Source organism: Vicugna pacos, chromosome 9 (assembly GCF_048564905.1).
Source record: "Vicugna pacos chromosome 9, VicPac4, whole genome shotgun sequence".
NCBI lineage: Eukaryota > Metazoa > Chordata > Mammalia > Artiodactyla > Camelidae > Vicugna > Vicugna pacos.
In genome coordinates, this window is record NC_132995.1 from 8,115,060 (window position 1) to 8,131,983 (window position 16,924).

General features: G+C 42.1%; 1 protein-coding gene across 1 annotated transcript in view; it reads right to left on the bottom strand.

Moving 5' to 3' along the window:
* ARHGAP35 (Rho GTPase activating protein 35) overlaps positions 1 to 16,555 on the bottom strand; it is a 109,060-nt gene extending 92,505 nt beyond the window's left edge. Inside the window, exon 1 of the mRNA XM_072966792.1 lies at positions 16,330 to 16,555. The gene's annotated coding sequence lies outside the window, so the exon portion shown is untranslated. The remainder of the gene's footprint in view (positions 1 to 16,329) is intronic.
* Positions 16,556 to 16,924: the final 369 nt, after the last annotated feature.

Sequence of the window (16,924 nt, forward strand, 5' to 3'; positions counted from 1 at the left end):
CAAGGCTACCCAGCTGGGAAATGGCAGAGCTGAGTTTGAAACTCTGGCATTTTGACTTCCAAAGCTCATCTATAGTGCCTCCCAGCAGAGGGGACCTTGTCACCATATTGATTATGGGGAGAGATCAAAAGATATTGCCATCTCCTAGAAAGTAAATAGTCCAGTCCAAGGGTCCAGTCCAGTATTACACACCCTATGGGTGTCCAATAAATAGTTGCTGAGTGACTAAGGGCAAAGAGAACCTTGTCCACAGAAGGAGGGAAATGGCATCAACAGTCTTTAAAAAGAGTTCCATGTAAATGCATGTGTCACAGCTTGGACATCAGTCACTGCTGTATTTCCAACTGGGCCTCTCCAGCTTGGCAGTGGCCCCCAAGCACCTCATTTGTTACACCCTCGCATACAAAGGTTTACAACATATCAGTGAGGTAATGAGATAAATCAACAGTGAAATTTCAATAAAATGTAAAGTTCTATTCTACCCTGTATACCCTCCAAGACTGTAGCCATGATACTAAATGATACATGTTCCCATGAAACTATTAGCTACCATTTCTGAGCACTTACATTGTATATCACTGAAAGTCTATTTAAGGCCAGGACCTAGTCATTTTCATCTTTATATGACCACTGTCTCAGCTACTTGGACCTAGAAAAGCAATAATCAGTATTTCAAATATAAATGACATTTTTACTAAACAGTAAGAAAACAGATGAAGGCTTAAGAGCCATGATACCAAGCTTCCAAAAAGAAAACTTCCACACTCCTCCCTTAGATGTTCAACAGTAGACTCCTCCAAATAAGTATCAGAGAAAAATAAAAGGCAGTGCCCAATCTAAAACAGTGAAATAAAAGGGAGACAAAACGAGGCCATGGGTCTCAGTGTTACTCTAAACCAGTGGTTCTAATCTTTTTTGGGTCAAGAATTCCTTTGAGAATTAAATGAAAGTTACAGATCCTCTCTCCACAGAAATAAACAGAACCAAAATTCAGCACATACTCCTGACAGCAGCATGGACACTCCCCCATCTCAATCTCTTAAGGCTCCACAGACCCTTGAGTTCATAACCTTTCCTTAGAATCTGCATTTTAGCCCTAACTAGAGGCAACCCAAATTCATCAACCTTTCTGTTTGTTAGCAGTCAGTAAGGGAAACTGAAGACAGGGGCAGCAGACCCAGTACTAGCCATGTCTCATTGCCACCACAACGAACAGCCCCTGCTCCCCTCACTACCAGATTCATATTAAGCCACAGTAACAAACTGTGGGGTAAGCATGTTTTGCTCCCCCAACTAGAAGGTAAGAAATTCACAAGCAGGGGTCATAGCTGACGAATTAATTATCTAGATAATGGTTTACTTAAAGAACAGATTTAAAACAACCTATTCATTATCTTTTATTGTAAAGAGAGGTATAAATTAATGTAGTACAGGAAAAGGTAATCTGGTACATAACTAGCAGATCTTAAAACAAAGTATTTTCCTAAATTGAATCCCTGGGAGCTTGAAATACAAGAGTAAGTCTGTTAAAAATGTGCTTTCTCATCTCTATAGTCCTGATTTCCCTCTATGGCACAGATCTGGCCGTCAATGGCATATATGCCAGCATACAGCAGCCCTAAGGGGATGAGGGAAACTGCCAGTGGGGCCTGAGAGGCTGTGAGCAGGAGTCTTGCTTCTTATTGTGAAGATACTTAAGAAACATTTGCTGAACATCAATGCTGCCTAGATTCCTGGGTTATATGCTTAGAGATACAATGATGAAAAGTACAGCCCCTGCCTTCAAGAAGTTTAAAATGCAACTGGATAAGGAGAAAAGAAAGCAGGCAATCAGAACACAGCTGTTAGGGCTAAACTCAGGAGGTCAGATAAGGGGCTGACCACTGCAGGCAGGGAAAGTTTTCTGAGGGAAATAAAATCTAAGGCAGACCTAAAGAATTAAGGAAGTGGGAGGTTATAACTCAGTGATAGAGTTCCTGCTTAGCATGCACAAGGTCCTGGGTTCAATCCCCAGTACCTCCATTAAATAAATAAATAAATAAATAAATAAATAAATAAATAAATAAATAAATAAACCTAATACCTCCTCCTCAAAAAAAGAAGAGAAAAAAAAAGAATTAAAAGGAATTAGTTAAGTTTTTTTTTTTTGGTTTGATTTAGTTGGGGGTAGGGGGTGGCAGAATATACCATAAAAAAGGAAACAGTATACAAAAAGGTCCAAAAGCAAGGATCTCTGGGAGAGCTACAGTCACCCAACATGGCTGGAACATTGAGTTTAAGGAGGGAAGTGAACAGAGACAGGCAGAGCTTCTGGAAGGCCCTTACATAATTGAAATTTATATAGACCCCACTCCCCCTAGATGAAGTCACAGCCCTTAAATGCTCTTGCTCCTCCTGGCCTTTTTTTTTTTTTTTACCTTATTTGGGAATAATTTTAATTTGCAGAAAAATTTCAGATATCACAGAGTTCCCATATGCCCTTCACCCAACTTCCCCTTGTTAACATAACCACAGTACACATGTAAAAACAAAGAAATTATCTTTGGTACAAAACCCTAAATTTACAGACTTTATTTGGATTTCACAGTTTATCCATTCATTCTTTTTTCTGTTCCAGGATCCAATGCTACATTCCACTTAATTCAAAGACTTTAAAAAATTCCTTCCTTTACTTCTGAGCACCAGTTTTATCATTTATTATCTCTCTCTCCATCTATGTCTCTCTTTGCCCCAACATCACCAGCCCACTCAATGTAAATACTACACCATTTCAGAACAGAAAGGAAGTTCTCCAAAACAGATGATATGGAGTAGGGAGAACTATTAAAGATTCAAGGGAATTTAATAAAATTAAATAACTGACATATTTACATGGGAAAGATGTGTGTGCACATGAGCACACATGTGCACACACCCACCTCCCTTCTCCCACCCACAACATTTACAAAAAGAACTTGGCCTGTGATGCTGCTTCTACTATGGAAGAGAAAAATTCAAGCAGATCTGTTTCTACTTCTTCAGTCTTGAGAGCAAGTAATAAATCCCCTTTAATCTTTCTCTCTTCAAACACCCCATTCACCCCAAGAAGGAGTCAAGCCAAAATCACCTGAAACACTCAACTCATCCTCGAAACAAAATGCCAGCAAAATCATCTGGGACACAGAAGAGGAAAGAAAGATGATTCATCCTCTTTCTTCAATTTTCACTAAGGACTCTAATCATTAGGACAGAACTCCATTATGTCACAACAATCTTCTTAAAGGTACTTGGGTAATATCAGTCATACTTCTTTCTATTACATTTATGATCCACATTCTAAGCCTCCAACTCCTAAAATTCCCCACCCGAAAACCTTGATTAATGTTGATTTCTAGAATCAAGGATGAATCCTGTGCAGAAATCACTGAAATGTCAATGAAAACTGCCGATTTTTTTCTACAATTAAAACACAATTGTTTGAAAAAAATAAATCCATAATTGTTAACAGTGGTCATCCCTAGGAAGTAGAATTTTAAGGAATATTTTAACTTTCCTGATATAATTCAGCTCCTGAGAGCTATTTACCCAACATTCATCAAATACATAAGAAGTGTGGCTCTGTGTCACAATTAGGAGAGGTAGGAAAAAGAAAAACCTCTCCCTTATGGAGGATACAGTCTACATCTGCACTCCCCAATACCCTGGCCACTGAAGGTTTAATAAAAATTAAATAAAATTTAAAATTCAGTTTCTCAGTCCCACTAGTTACATTTCAAGTAGAAACACGTGGCTAGTGGCTGTTGTAAAGGACATTGCGGAAAGTTCTATTAGACAGGGCTGATCTAAAAGAAGCCCTGATGCTAATTCCAACCTCAGAAACAGAGGAAGGATCTAGGGAAGGCTTCTGGGAAGACAGGCACTTGAACTAGTTATTAAAGCGAGCATTCCAGGCTGGCTGATGACACGAAACACATGCCACTGGCCCTTCCCTTCAGAATCATGCAATACCAAAATTTCCAGAGCCATTTCCCCAAAACCCAAAGCAGAATGTTTCAAGGAAGCATTATAGAAATGAACTGGGTAACAGGCTCTGATTGTGTTTTGCTATAATAAGCTTAGATGAAAAGACTAGATTATAAAGTCCAATTAGGAATTCACTAAAAAGAAGTGGAAAACGGAACTAGAATAAACTGCTAGATTACTCTGGAAATCTTTAACAGGTAAGCTAAACTAGGGATCAAGGGGACAAACCAAAGAACACACTATGCTCACCCAAATACCTTTCAGTGGGAGAAACATTTCCCAATAATCAAGGTCAATATGTGAAATCGTAGGTGATTAACCCCACAGAGAGAAAAGAGAGCACACACACAAAACCAGCCTGATAGAACTGTATAACAATTTGGTACTTTCTAAGGGACGGGGGTGGGGGTGTATGGTTACTCTCGTCTCCCTGAATCTACCTGCGTTACCTAAATATGTGCTGCCTCAGTTCCTTCATCTGTAAAACGGACACAGGATAACACCTATTTCTGAGGTCTACTACACGGATTCCTTTCAGTTAATACATGTAGAGTGCATAAAATGTGCCTGGTGTATAGAAAAGACTAAGGAAGGATTGGCTAATATTAATGCAGGAGTCTCTGAGGACCTAGTTTCACTTGGAGAGTATAACGATTTCCCCAGGGGTGAGCTCACAGCGGAAAGGAATATTGTATTGACTGTCATATTGGGAGGGCTGTTTGAAAAGTCTAATCTGTCCCAAGCTGAGCGAGCTACACAGACATCCTCCAACTATGTTCTCTGGGCTATTATAACGCCCAAAGCCTTGGGGGGAACAGCTGCCAGGACTTCAGCAAGCTTTAGGATTTAGCTGAAGACCCCTGATATCAGGACTTAGGGTATAAGTGTTCAACTTTTTTTCAAAAATCCATCTTGGCTTACCAGCTGGACTATTCTGTTCTTCATTCAGGCATTAATTAGGCACCCACGACCAGTCAGGCACATTATTAGAAAAAGTGGAAAACAAAAAAGAACAAATTCCTAGCTTCAAGAAGTTCTACTTCTAGGAATTTCTCCCACAGGTATAATCTCACACGTGCAAAATGACATAAATTCAGGTTTTCCCTACAGCACTGACTACAAAAGCAAAGAACTGGAAACAAATCAAATGCCCATCGAAGAAGGCTGGCTAATTACAGTGTATCTGTGTAGTGGAATACTATGAGGCTGTAAGAACAAGGAAGCTTCCTTTATGTTAACACTGAAAATCTCCCAAAATATTAAGTGAAAAAAAGATGTAGAACAGTAATTATAGTATGCTACTATTCATGTAAAGGGGTGGGGGAGCTCATACATATTTCTATTTGCTTATTTATATGTACACAGAGTATCTCTGGTAAAGACTGATGTCTCTGAAGGGGACAACTGGGTGGCTGGGGGACAGGGATGAGGGAACAGTATGGGTGTTTTGTGACTGCTGATACAGAACCATACAAACATATCACTACACAAAAACAAGTGATATGTATAGTATCACCAACAAAGTGCTAACAGTACAGAGCTCCCAAGAAGAACGGTCTCAGAACAGTAGACATGAGAGGATGCTGAAGGATGAGCAGGAATTCACCAATCAGAGGATTGGTAAAGAAAATTCTCAGGAGGAACCAGCTTCATCAAAAACACAGAGGTAGAAAAAGGACAGAGTGTGTCCTGGAGACCAAGAAGTATGAGGCTGGGAAGATAGGAAGGGCCAAAATGTAAAGGATTCTACAGACCACACTAGTGATCTGAGCTTAATCTTAGAGAAAAGCACTAAAGGGGAACAACAGTCAGGTTTTTGTCTAGTGCCTCCAGTGACTTGTTGAGAACAAATGAGAGAGGAAAGAATGAAGAGAAAGCTACCTTTGTAGGAGACTTCTGCAATCAAGCACAACACCCTACTTCTTGGAATTCCCAGTGCACGCAGCACAGTGCGTTTCACTTAACTAGCTTAACACTTAACTTACCATTTCAGAATAACAGATCCTATCAATTGACCTCTTACTATATGCCAAACATTTTCATACATTTTCTCACAAAACCCTGTGAGACAGATATTAGTGTCTTTATTTTATGCATCAGAAAACTAAGGCTCAGAAAAATCAAAGCTTGCCTAAAGTGACAGAATAAATGGAGGAACTGGGACATGAATCTGTCTAATACCTATCTGAATATCACACAAGTGCTGGCCTTTGGCAATGTTTTCCCCAGTTTTCCCCTAAAAATGAGAATTAGAAACACGTATCTACATATATCCATGTAAAGCTGCCAACTTCCTTGAGAATGGCTATCTTTTATTCTGATATTAGTTGCTTTTTCTTTAACAAAATAGTGAACATCTTTTAAAATGTTCTTCTTGGCAAAACTAAAAATTGGTAAACTAATATTTGTTTCCCCACCACAACACTATTCAGCTGGTCTGTAAAAGCCAAATCTGGAACCACTGCACTAATAATGACATTTACAGAGCATGACCCAGGCATGATCTTAAGCTTCTGAAATACACTACCCGTTGTAATGTGCACAGTGACCCGCTGAATAGACACTACTACATTCCCTTTTTTATAGATGAGGTGCCTGAGGGCACTTAAGTTTAAATGTCTTGTCTAAGGGTGTAGAGCTGACAAGAGGTGGGACTGGGGCTCAAACTGAGGCCATATGTCATAATGAGAGAAAGCTCAACCGAGGCCTCAGTCCTAACACCGTGAATAGCAAACAGACCTCAACAACGGCTATTTGGTCTATGACCTACAACACTGACATGTGTGGGACACCAGTAAGACCCCAAAACTGGCTGCTACCTGGGGCAAGTACTCTCCCTCATGAAAACAATAACCAGTAAATACACAGATATGTGTGTATGCAAATGTCTCGTTAAATAATAACAATAAAAACAAAGAAAGTAAATTTTTTAATCTCCAAATTATTCCTTATTCAAGGCAAAACATGAACCTGGACCACTTTCTTAAAAAGTTCTTTGTTACAGTAAGATGAAATCTATCTTCCTAGTCAACACATTCTTACACTGAAATGTTTAGTCACGCTTAATTCTTTCAGATAAGATCAGGAAAAAAAAAAAAAAAAAACAGGCCACTGGCCCCCTAAATTTTTTCACTTTCTGGTAGGTACAGAAATAGGGTGTTTCTTGTGTTACCTGAACGGAAGAATTGCTTTTGTTTTATGAATGGCATATAAGCTCTCTGAAAGAGGAGGAGGCATGTTTTTGTATAACTGGTACTCTAAACTGTATACACACCTAAACACTGGTTGAATGGGGAGGAAAAAGGAAAAATAAAACTTGTCTCTCTATACCTCTATCCTCCAGAGCTACAAAGAACTAGTTTGTTCCCTCTTCTGCTTAACAGTCCTTAATTATTAAATATTAAAGTAAAAGTAATCACATATATTCAATATATTAAAATATTTAAACCTTATTTAAAGATTTTTGGCCCATAAAGGGATGATATAACTAGTTTCATGGCCATTCCTAATTTTGACCAAGAAAAGGAAAATTAATTAATACACTGATGGCTCCTTCAAAACTTGCATAGTTGAGGGCCAGGGAAACACCCTGCTGAAGAGAGAACTGAGGGTTTAGCTACAGCTATCAGCTGTTGACTTTAGTTCTCCTCATCTCTGGGGTGAAATCAGTTCTGCTAAGTGTAAAGTATACCAGAGAAGGTGTAGGGAGCAGCAGCTCAGAACAAAGGCTCTGAACCTAGCTGCTGCAGGGACCTACTAGCCCTGTGGCCTCGGGAAGGCTCCCTCAGGAAGCCTCTGTTCCCCAGCTAGAAAATGAAGCACCACCTACCTCAGAGAAGAGGATTATCGTGAGGAGGATATGAGGGAACACGCAGGAGTCTCCTGGTACTCAATAAGAATATTGTTGTTAAATTAACTGCTATAATTAATTCAATTATTGTTCTAAGAAAGGGTGACTGCCTTACCTTCAAAGGTACTAAAGTCCAACAGATCTCCCTACTACTAATTTCTTGCTTCTCAGCTCAATTTTTCCTTCATATGTTTACAAGAAAAAACAAACATAACACAACCACACTGGAAAAAAAAAAAAAAAGAATAGTTTAACCTTTTTTCTCCAAATCAAAAATAGTGAAATCACTGTGGAAAATTTGGGAAAACTCTGAAAAAAAATTTTTAATCATTCAAAATTCTACAACATAGAGATAAATACTAACACTTCAGTATATTTCTTCCACTTTTTTCCGTATGTATTTTAAAATAACTGGAACCATGCTGTTTATAGATGTATATCCTGCTTTTTTCTCATACTTAATTTTATTTTGTGTGCACTTTCCCATGTCAAGAATTCTCCAAAAACATCCTTTTTTCATGACTCTAGACTTTTCCATAAAGTGACCATCCCCTTAAGGTTAAAACATTGAGATTGTTTCTTTCCTTTTTAATACACATCACTATAATTAACATTTTTGTATAAAACCTCGGTCCTCATCTGTAGTTCTCGGTCCATAAATACCTATAACTAGATCAAGGATTGTTTGTCTCTTAAAACATTGCCACACCATTTCCAGAAAGTTCACATTAGTTTGAGTGCTTGACAGGCCCATCATGTCACAGCAGTGACCACTACCTATTTCCTTTTAATTCCCAGTAAACAGAGAGACCCCCAAAAATCTGAGTTACAACACAAATAGGGAATATCTGTTACTACACAACGCTTTTGACGGTTGTAATTTGTATGAGATCACTGTTACCCCATTTGTTATCAGACATGTTACCTTGAATAAAGTTGGAAAAGTTATAAATATCATCCTACACATTCACATTCATATATTAAAGTCATGACTTAAATGCCTTACAGATAGACTCTTAAATAGTCTCCAATGTATTAAGAATTGTGTGGAAAAGTGGGGGAGGCTCAAGTAGTAGAGTGTGTGCTTAGCATGCCCCAGGTCCTGGGTTCAATCCCCCGCACCTCCATTAAACAAACAAACCTAATTACCCACCCCTCCCCGCCAAAAAAGAAAAAGATACCACAAAAGCAGCATCCACCAGCCTTCCACCTACAAACTTAACAAGCATTTTTGAAAAATAAAGACCTAGTGATACCTTTTATCCCCAAGCATTTAGGTACACTATTCCCAGTGAAACAATTCCCTTGAAGTGAAAGCCACTCTAGCTGAAGATGCTGATTTCAAGAATCTAATAATCTTGTATTAATGCAGTGCTGACTTTCATTTGTACACAATCAATTTGTTACTGAACAAAGAATCCTTTTTAATTGCCAGTGGCAATTAACGGTAATCATTTTCCTTTGTCTTATTCCTAAGTAGTGCAGGCTGTAATAGATGAAGCCTGGGTTTTGACCTTTTTTTTAAATAGAGATGGAGAGAAGTACCATGCAACAATTTTTTTTTTTACACTTCAGGAGGCTATTAGCTGTAGCTGGCCAACATTCTTGCACCCCAACATTATTTAATAACTTTTTGAATTGCAGTTTTTAAAAAAAGCATTATAGGGAGCTCTACACAAATAAGAGGCAAAGCGTATTTTTAATCTATACATTTCTACGTGCTTAGAAAGTTTTCTCAGAAGAAAATCTGAGAAATTAGGGCCTGTTCAGATACTTTTCTATTTGCCAAAGAAAATACAGATTTAAGATCATTATATGACCAAACATTTCTTTCTTCTTTCTGTTGGACAAATTTACTTACAGTTTTGTTATACTTGGGTCTGAATCCAGGTCAGAAATGAAATGCTCAACTTTTTCAATATACTATACTGACTAGAAAGACAAGCTGGTACATGTGGCTGTAGATTCTTTTGAAAAGAATGGAACCTAATGTGTGCTCAGTCTCTGAATATGAGTATCTTTAAGATTAATATAGGACTGACTCCCAAGGAGCCAGAAACTAATCAGAACAGTCTATTCAACATTTACCTCCCTCACCCCATTCCATATTATATGTATAGTTAATTATTTATAACTGACTACCAATTCCTCAGGGGACAGAACTATAGGTTATTCTTATATCCAGTGAGACAAGACTATCTAATAAAATAAACATAAATTTCTGAATTAGACAGACATGGATTTATAACACAGACCTACCACTTATTAGCTGTGTGGCCCTGCTCAAGACACTTAGGATATATGCGTGTATGTATGTATGTATAGGGATTAAATGCTGACCAGGAGGACATGCCATCTAAGAGTTTCAAGCCTAAAAATGGCCATTATAGTCAGTGCACACATCTCCCCACTGTGCCCCCCCCAAAAAAGGGAAAAATGCTTTGGCACCAGCTTGGCTTCAATTAGCATGTATGTAGTGGGGGCCTACTATGTACAAGGTATTTTGCTAGGTATGGTGGGAAATCATTGGAAATAACGAGTATAACCCCTTTGTTTTTCTAAAGAAGAAAATGCAGTCAAGAGAGGTGAAAATGATTTGGCCAAAGTCACACAGCAGTAAGCTGTAGAACCTGAACTAGGACCTAGATTTTCTTATTATCAATTCAACATTCTTTATACCATAGGAAGCTGTCTCTCAATTGTTCAACTTTGATTACCAAGTGCAAATATTATAATAGTGATGAGTAAGAGAACATTTTCCAAATAAGAATGCAGAGACACTAGGATAGCGAAAAAAGTATGAAATACCTACACTATATAGATGCATAATGCAATTGTCACAACTGCCACAAATTCATAAAATGAAAATGTTCAATCAATAAAGGAATGAGACAGGCAAATCTGGCTATTTTCAACTAAAATAAATACTACTTTCCTGTGATGATACTTCATGGCTGAAAGGACCTGGTTCTCTGCTAATATAACAACTTCATGGTGTTTCTTAATATCAGAGAAGCAAGTAAATGAAAACTAGACTGACAGATGCCAAGTATTATTTTTAAGAATTTTTCACAGATGAAGCCCAATAAAGCACTGTATCAAAAATGAAACAAATTAATTTTCAGGAAGATGAACATAAATGATTTGTTTGCATTTCTTAATACCAGTAATTGAAGTGCTACTGCCATTGCTATTTGAGAGAGCCTATGTCAACAATGACTCAGCCTGAAAAATTCCACATTGTTTTTAAGAGATACATGGTTTTAGTTATGTAGCTGATACACTCTGGATGCTCCTTTCTCCCCAAATTACAAACTAATCTTCAAGCAAATAGCTGAAAAAGAGGCAAGAGTTCATTTTATATTTGAAAAAGCATGCAACAAAGTAATGCAATTCATTCTACTGCATCTCCCAGGGAAAGAGCCCCCTTCCCTACTCTGGGCCAATTCTGTGTTACAGGATTTGATTGAGGTGGGGGGCAGCGGTTAAAAGTAGCACCAGGAGTCTGGTCCCACTCCCAGCTCTAACATGGTATGTGATCCAGGACAAGAATCTACAATCAGAACTGCATGGCACACAAGACTTCAGGCTAGGAATGTGAACCCCAGAGAAGTGAATGCACTTTGTCCAAGGTTCCATCTAATTAGGTTAAGGCCAGAAAGTCTCCTGCCTGTACGCCCTGGACTCTTTCAATGACGACAGGAAGCCTGTCACCATGCTACTAGCAAGCCTTCCATTTCCCCATCTGTAAATGAGAAGGCTACACTAGGTACAGATCTTCAAACTATTGCTTGAAACCCAAGGGATTTCTGCTAGTTACCGTCCCTCTTTAAGCAGAGAATCTCCAAGTTTATCTATTTCATTGACCGTGAAAGAGAAATTTTAAACAACTGAACTAGATGATCAATAAAATGTCACACTGACTGGGTATACTAACACACTGTTTAGACTGCTACTTGGTGAATGACAATAGTTGAAGCAGATCACAGGAAGGCCCTACAAGAGACCTAACACCTCTCGGAACACCACAGCAGACCAAAGAGGGGAAAGCAGACAAGACCAGAGGGACATGAACAACCACTCTCACCTTTTCAGTCTCCAATGTATCAACCTGATGTGTTTCCTCATCACATCACATACTGACCAAATACCTACGAGGCTACAGTTTACAATCAATCAATCATCTGTGCAACCCTCACTCCTCCCAGACTGTCTGCCAAAAGTCACCATCAGGCCCATGGATCTGCACATAGAAAACTTCTTCCATGTGTCCAGTATCAATAGGAATGATTATTTTCTTATTTTTTATTGTCCCAAATGCTTTGACCTTCATCATACCAAGAAAAAAAAGGGGGCAATAGGGAAGGAAGAGGGGACACAGTCAAAAAGAAAGGTTAGTATAAAAAGATAGGAACTTTAATCAGACCAGTTACATGGAGATTTTCTAGGCAGGGCAAGGAACAACTGAAGACATGTTACTAGGTTAAAAACAGTTGTCACCATCGCCTGCTCCACACCCCACCCCCAACTGGCATATTAATTGTTCCAGAAGGCCAAGGCTACCACCTTAGATTTCTGTTGCACCCAATTCCATCATGAAAGCAAATGTTGATACAGGGGCTGGAGACTCTGCTACTATCAGAGAAATCTGACAGTCTTTGGAACATCAGCTACCAGTTTAGGAAGAAAAAACAGCTCTTTGTTCTTATGTCTCCTCTTTTCCTATTATGTAAAATAAACTTAGGCTTTCAGCATGCAGAAACTTTCTATGCTGTCAGCAGTATTAAAACTCTGAATCAAATTTAAGTGGTTCTGCATACACAATTGTTTTTATTCTTAATTAGCTGGCACTTCCAAGTTATGAATAAAAACAACAACTATTTATACCAACATGGGAGACATAAACTCAAATAAATTCAGAGAATTAATCATGATCATCACAAGGTCAAAATTCAGAAATTAACAGAAATGAACCAAAATTCTTAAAGTCAATAATGGTGAAAGCAAATGCCATTGAAAATTAAAATTATCAGACTCTGCTTGTCACAAAATTTAAAGTCCTAAGAACTCAGAAGGTAAAGGAGCCATACAGATCTACTATCCAGTCTCCTTCACTGTCTTATATACAAATGCCCTAATATTTGATGAGTCAATGGTCCATTTCTGTAGATGACAGTGCATGTTCTTTATTTCAAATGTGTTCACAGAGAACTACTTCTAAATAAGTGCTGAAGTAAACAAAGTTTGATCATAGCTCAGTTAATAAAGTCCTTCCAGTAAATTCTCCTTCACAGCTGGACGGCTGTTTTAATATGCAATTGACCTGGGCCACAGGGGGAAAAAAATCAGGAGGTTGATTTACTTAAGAAATAAAATAAATAAACCTAGAACATGCAAAAGGTTCTCTATTCCAAGTTAAGGAAGTAAAATGGTTGGACGATTTTCTGTAAAAACCACCTCTTCCTCTGAATGAATCTCCTAATCCCTACCCCCAACATAAGATCATTGAAGAAAGCAGCTCAAGGAAAGGTGGCTAAGGTACATTTCCCAGGAAATAAACCAAAATCCCAACCATATCGGCCAATTCCTGACACCCATTTCTCACTCTATCAAATGGCCTGGGTAGTGCCAGGGCCCACCCACATACTCCTGATACAGCAATGAACCCCCACCCTTTCCCAAATTCAGCCTGGATCTGCCTAGAGGCATTCCGCTCCTGTGGCTGGGAACGCCAGCAATACCAGAGGGCAGAAATCTGAGTGACACTTGGCACTCTCTCTTTCAACAAACAATCACAAAGGCCTTTCCAAACCCAGGCCCTCACTATTCTGAAGACCAGGAAGCTGAGTTCTTCCGGGAGCAGAGGTGAAAAAAAAATAAGCCCACCCTCCCCAACCCTTCCCGAAGGTCACACAGCAAACCAGAGACCATTAGGGAAGGCAGCTTCTGCAGACCTAGAGCAGTAAACCCTAAGTGCGGCCATAACCTCTGGTGGGATTGGGAAATACTTGAGAACTGGCATTTCCTCAGCCAAGGATAAAACAAAAATATACTTGTCAGCTGGAAAACAAAAAACAAAAAGCAGACTCCAAAGTTCTCCCAAGCGGTGCTGGCTTGGAGGTGGAAGAGGGTATAACTGTCTCTTTATAATAGCTCAGAGGAGGGAGGGAAAGTGAGAAAGAGATGACAGACCTGTGAGCAGCCGCACTCTCCTTTTTTGAAGGACACAAAGCTACAAAGCCCAGGGATCCAAAGGGGCTGGGGAACAAAATGGGAGTGGGAAAGAAAACTGGGCAATGGGAAGAGATCCACTCCCATCACCATAACCTTGGTAGAAGTGGGGGAAATGGGGAAGACACTCCCAGACTCCAGAGAGCAGTAACCAGTCAACCAACCTTCACCTATTTATTCAGATCTCACAGGATCCCTTGAGATAAAACCCTCAGGGTCAGCGTGCTGAGAGAATCTGCAGTCTAAATCAGAGCCTGGAGAGGCCGAGGCCCAACCGAGTCCCTTCTTCAAAGCTGAGGGATGGAGACTAGAGAAAGGCACATCTGAAGAGGGAAAGCACTCAGTGGAGAATGGGCGGGTCAAGGAGGGGGGAGCTGGGAGAAACAAATCTGACTGGAACTAAACGGGAAGGAGTCTAGCAGGATACAAGAAGAAAGAAAAAACAAGGAAGAAAACAAGGCAATGAAGTACAGAACTGGGAGAGGGACACCAAAAGGGAGACTCTAGCCAAGAACTGAGGCAGCTCCAAGAGGGAACTGGGGTAATGACAAGTAGGAATGGTTGAGAAAACATCTCTATACTAGGCAGAGTTGGAAAAGAGACTCAAAAAACAGGTTAAGAGGCAGGGCAAAAAAAAAAAAAAAAAAGGACAAATACGAGAAAGGAGAGGGGTAGCTGAATCAAAATAGTGGGGAAAGAGAAGATAAGGTGGAAAACTTAGAATTGAGAGGCAATAGAGGTGCGAGGCAGCTACAAGATAACCAGGGTAAAAGAGGATGGTTCCAAGAGGGGACAGCAGTAGTAAAGTTGAAATGGGTCCAAAAAATTTGTGAACAAATGGACAGCTCCGAAAGGGGCAGAGCTGAGAGGAAAACATTAAATAGAGAGAATGGGGCTAAACAGAACAAATGAAAGGGCAGGTGCAAAAAGCATTTGGGGCAGGTATGAGATGCAGTATGGGAAGGAAAGGAGTTATGGATCAGACAGAAATTACTAATGGTTTGGTGAAGTAAAAGGCAAATCCAAGAAGGACCAAAATGGAGAGAACAGGATTCGGAGACAGAGGAGGCTGTAAGCAGGTCTTAAACTGTTAAGAACTGAAACAGAGACAGGTCAAAAGAAGGGGGTGCAAATGAATGGAACAGCTTATAAGCTGGCCAATAATGAGGTGGAGAGAAGAAACCGCAAGGAGAATATTGGAGCAGAATTGGCAACTGCATGGCATGAGACTGCGGAAAGACTTGAGTTAGGGAGAAAGGTCAGAGAAGTGAGTGGTAGAAATGAGAGAGCTGCAGAGTCAGAGAAGGGGGAGGAGGCTGCTTCGTGGAAGGCAAAGTCGGAAAGCAAGCAGGTTGGAGGGCTCAGCAAGATCTGAGATTGGACGAGGGGTAAAGTGGAGAGGCAGAAAGGTCTGGAAGGGAGGAAAGGCTCTGAATGGCAAACGGGAGCAAGATCTGAGTACGGGAGGAGGCAAGCAAGGTGCAGCCGAGTCCGAGAGGGGGCAGGGGACAGAAGTGAGGCAGGCAAGGGTCAAAGAGCCCAGGGGTGCAGCAGGTCTTGTGACTAGGCAATAGGGCCCAAGAGGGAGGTGGAATTAAGTCCAAGAAAAAGACATGAGGGCAGCAGTGTCAAGACGAACAAGGTCTCGTATGGATCTCCAAGGAGGTGGAATCGCAGGTCCTAACGGGACAGCTCCTGAGGGTGCAACAGAGGAGGGTAACACTAGATGGGTCAAAGAAGGGGACAGATCCAGGGTGGTGAGAGTAGAATCGGATAAGGCAAAAGGGTCACGAATATCAAAGTGGGGGTCTAGAATTAAGAGATGCGGAAGAGTCACGAAGAAGGTGGGTCCCATGAGCACTGCAGCGTCCAAGAGGGGAGCAGGGCATTACTGAGGGGCGGAAGAGACGCAGAATTGGGAGCAGAGTGGCTGAAGTGAGGGGGTGGGGGACCAAGGCAGACACCGAGATCCCAATGGGTTGGAAGGTGGGGGCAGACGCGGCGACGGCAGGGCTGGGGCGGGCAGGGGCAAGTCCGAAGGGGAGGCGGGCCCCGGCGGGTCGGGCCGCAGCGCGAAGCGGCGGGGGCGCCGGGGCCCAGGGGACTGGGGGGCCGCTCCCTCCCCTCCCCCTCCGGCTCCTCCATTGTTCGCGGGCTCCGGGCCCCGCGGTCTCCGCCTCCCCCTGGACCCCACAGCGGGGCGACGCCCGGCCTCGCCGCCGGGGCCCGCGAGCTCGCGCACTCACCAGCTAGGCGCCCTCAGCGCGGCCCCGGCCTCCGGGATCCCAGCAGCGACGACGGCGGCCCCGGCGCCATGTTCTGCTGCTCTTCGTCCAGCGGCGGCTGAGGCGGCGGCGGCGGCGGCGGCAGCTCCGGCGGCGGGGGGCCGGGCGGACCCTCCCTCGCGGGCTCCCTCCTCCGCCTCCTCCACCTCCTCCTCCCGCCGCTCCGCTGCTCTCCCTCGGGGCGGGGGGCGGGGAGGGGAAGGGGGGAGGGGCGGGAACCAGGGGGAGGGCGGACCAGCCTCGCTCTCTCGCTCCCTCCCTCTTTCGCAATGGCGACGGCGACGGCGGCGGCGCCTCCTTCCTGCGGCCGCCCTCCCGTGCGCGCGCCCCTCGCTACTGCGCGTGCGTGGCGCGGGGACCGTTGAAGGGGAATAACGGCCCCCGAGCGCGTGCTGCGAGGGGATAACTGGCGCGAGGCAAGGGAGAAGCGAAAGCGCGTGCGCGCCCCAAAGGATCACTGCCACCGCGGCGGCCTGCGTCCTCCTGCGTCCAGGGAACAGGCGCGGGGGATGCAGTGCGCGTGCGCCCCAAGAAGATGCTGCTACTGCGATAGCTG